The sequence below is a fragment of the Triticum aestivum genome, chromosome 5A (assembly GCF_018294505.1).
Source record: "Triticum aestivum cultivar Chinese Spring chromosome 5A, IWGSC CS RefSeq v2.1, whole genome shotgun sequence".
NCBI classification, from domain to species: Eukaryota; Viridiplantae; Streptophyta; class Magnoliopsida; order Poales; family Poaceae; genus Triticum; species Triticum aestivum.
The window spans coordinates 99,265,406-99,268,838 of NC_057806.1; positions in this window are offsets into that span (position 1 = coordinate 99,265,406).

Below are 3,433 nucleotides of genomic sequence, written 5' to 3' on the forward strand. Positions count from 1 at the left end.
ACTTAATATGTATGAAAACACACAATGCACAAGATGACATGATGAAATGCAACATGATGCAATGATGAATGCAAAGAACCAAACAAATCACACGACGAAACTCAGAACCCAAGGAAGGTATCTGAAGCTCCGGTCTTGGGGCGTTACAAGTTTATACCTGGGTTGGAGGTTACCGCATCTTCCATCTCCTCGTCCCGGTACTGGAGAGAAGAGGTTCCTGACGTAGCAGCACTGCAAAGACCCGCATTCAATCGGTTACGTCTGGTTAATCGAGTCGACGAAAAGGACAAGTCAGATGATTACCCAGAGATAGTAGGGACGATCACTTTGATCCTGGGCAAAGCTTTTGGCAGTTTGGAGGAGGTGGCTTTCAGTGCTTTCGGCGCTGGAGGCGGCACAACTTTGGGCTGATTTGGAGCCTTCCCAGTCGGTGTTGGGGAAGACGTCCTGGGACGCTTCGAAGACTGTCCAATCGGCGTGGCCACCAAGTCCGGAGCGCCCGCCGGGTCGTGAGCGTGTTTGGATCTCCTCTCCCTGCGAGGAGGGGAGTCGACTTCTTCATCATTAGTCGATTCATCGCTCTCCTCGTCCTCCTCGGCATCCAAGTGCCCCTCGCCACTCTCGCCCCCGCTCGCCTCTTCCTCGACGTCTTGCTCCTGCACTCCGTTGGGCATTGAGTACATGTCGATGAGGGCCTGAAAAGACAACGATCAAAGGAAATTCAGTCGACCATAAACAAGATGTCACACGGTGAATCGGAAACATACTTGATAAAACAGAATTATACCTGCTCCGGCTGGTGCGAGTTGTCGAATGGAATCACCCTCCTAGACCCCCGAGGGTTGTCTTTGTTGCTGGTGATCCCCATCAACCACTTCTCCAAGGTATCCTCACTGACATTCTCCAGGTGGATCCGAGTGGAATCCTCGAGCCTAGAGTACATCCACATCGGATGATCACGCACCTGAAGCGGTTGGATGCGTCGACCGAGAAAGACCTCCAGCAGGTCCATCCCGGTCACCCGTCGCGGATGAGTTGGACGATCCGCTCGACCAGCACCTTGACCTACGCCTTCTCTTCTGGAACTACCTTCAGGGGGCGGGCTTCTCCACTCGAGCCAAGGAAAAGGGAGGAAGTCCAGTCGACTGACCCGGGGTCGGCTGATCCTTGCAGTAGAACCAAGTCGACTGCCAGCCCCGGACCGAGTCGGGAAGGATCATGGCTGGGAAGGTACTCTTGCTCCTCATCTGGATCCCTAGACCCCCGCACATCTGGATCACTTGTGTCCTCTCGTCACTCGGATTGGCCTTTTTGACCGACTGGGAGCGGCAGGTGAAGATGTGTTTGAAAAGCCCCCAGTGCGGTCGACAGACCAAGAAATTTTCACACATCGACACGAAAGCAGCCAGATAGACTATGGTGTTTGGAGTGAAATGGTGAAGCTGAGCCCCAAAGAAGTTCAAAAAAACCCGAAAGAAAGGATGGCGAGGTAGTGAGAATCCGTGATCTACGTGGATGGCGAGGAGAACACACTCACCCTCCCTTGGCTGCGGCTCGGTTTTGTTCCCCGGGAGCCGTGCCGACTTGTGGGGGATCAGTCCCCCCTCCACCAGGTCGTCGAGGTTGTCCTGGGTGATTGTCGAGCGGATCCAGTCGCCCTGGATCCAGCCCGGCGGCAGGCCGGATCTCGACGAGGATCCGCCCCGGCTGGTCCGCTTGCCCTTCGCCTTCGTGGTCGCCTTCTTCGCGCGCTCCAGCGCCACCGTCTTCTCTTTCCCCATGGCGACGGGTCAAGCTCGAGTGAGAGTCCGGTGACGAGAGCGGAAGCAAGCGTGGCGGAGAAATCGGGAGAAGGAGAAGAGAGAATGGGAGCGCACGGGGCAGAGGCCTGGTCCGGGGCCTTTTATAAGGTCGTCCCCCGAGTGACTGACTGGTGGACCCAGACGATCTAAACAAATCCCACAACAGTCGCGCGCGCAGTACGTGGCGAAAAAGGTGGCGCGGGGATCGAGGAGACTTGCCTAATCCGTCCCGATAACCTCGGTTCCGTCCGTCTGGCGCACTTCCCAAAATTCGAATCCCGCAAAATCCGCGGAGAGCAGAGCAACCTATCAGACTGAAGACAAACATCCTCTACATTATCATTCGGAATTCTACCGTGAAAATTCACTCGACAAAAACCAAGAATGGACCAAGGCGACTGAGAAAGGAGTCGACGTCGTCACCTCAACTCATTGTTCCAGAAGAAGATATACTCATTGGGTCGGAAGTGTTCCCAACTCCTTCCTCACTCAAACCCTGATCCGTTCGGGGGCTAATGATGAAGCTATGTACCTAGGGTAGGGTCATGGATCTGTCCAACATACCCTCCCCAAGGACATCTCTACAAAGAATCAGAAACAGTCGAAGAGAAACCATCATCCACTCAACCATGAAGATGTGCTCACTCGACCACCTTGAAGACACTCGACCACCAGAAGATGAGAAACCCTCCACTCTGCAACGGTCAGGATTTAAACCATAGCTTTATGTGCATTTACAACACTTTACTGCAGACGTTACCAGTAATGCCGCTCCTTTATGAGCATTGAACCTTGTGTAACGGAGGGGAGCTGGGGTCCTGGCGTACTCTATATAAGTCACCCCCTCCTCTGGGACAGGGGTTCGCACTTTCTATAATTCACACACATATATTCAGTCGACCGTCTCCGGGCTCCGAGACATAGGGCTGTTACTTCCTCTGAGAAGGGCCTGAACTCATAAAACTCATGTGTACAACTCCTCCATAGCTAGGATCTTGCCTCTACATTCCTACCCCCCTATTCTACTGTCAGTCTTAGAACCACTACAATCACTTCTTGATTGCTTCTAGCTTCATGACCGTTGTGTAGCTTCTCATCTTACTCTTAATTGCGTATGTTAGTCATCATATTTGCTTAGCGCTTGCTGCAACTCCACCTCATTACCTTATCCTACCCATAAGCTTAAATAGTCTTGATCTCGCGGGTTTTGAGATTGCTGAGTCCTGGTGACTTACAGATACTACCAAAACAGTTGCAGGTGCCGATGATACCAGTGCAAGTGATGCTACCGAACTCAAGTGGAAGTTCGACGAGGACCTTGGTCGTTACTATGTATCGTTTCCTGATAATCAGTAGTGGAGCCCAGTTGGGACGATCGGGGATCTAGCATTTGGGGTTATCTTCTTTTCATTTGGTTTATTCCGAAGTCGGACTATGTGTGTACTCTGGATGATGTATGAACTATTTGATCATTGTGTGACGTGGCGATTGTAAGCCAAGTCTACTTGTTCATTACATGGGATTGTGTGAAGATGACCCTTCTTGCGACAAAACCACAATGCAGTTATGCCTCTAAGTCGTGCCTCGACACGTGGGAGATATAGCCGCATCATGGGTATTACACCTGCGCC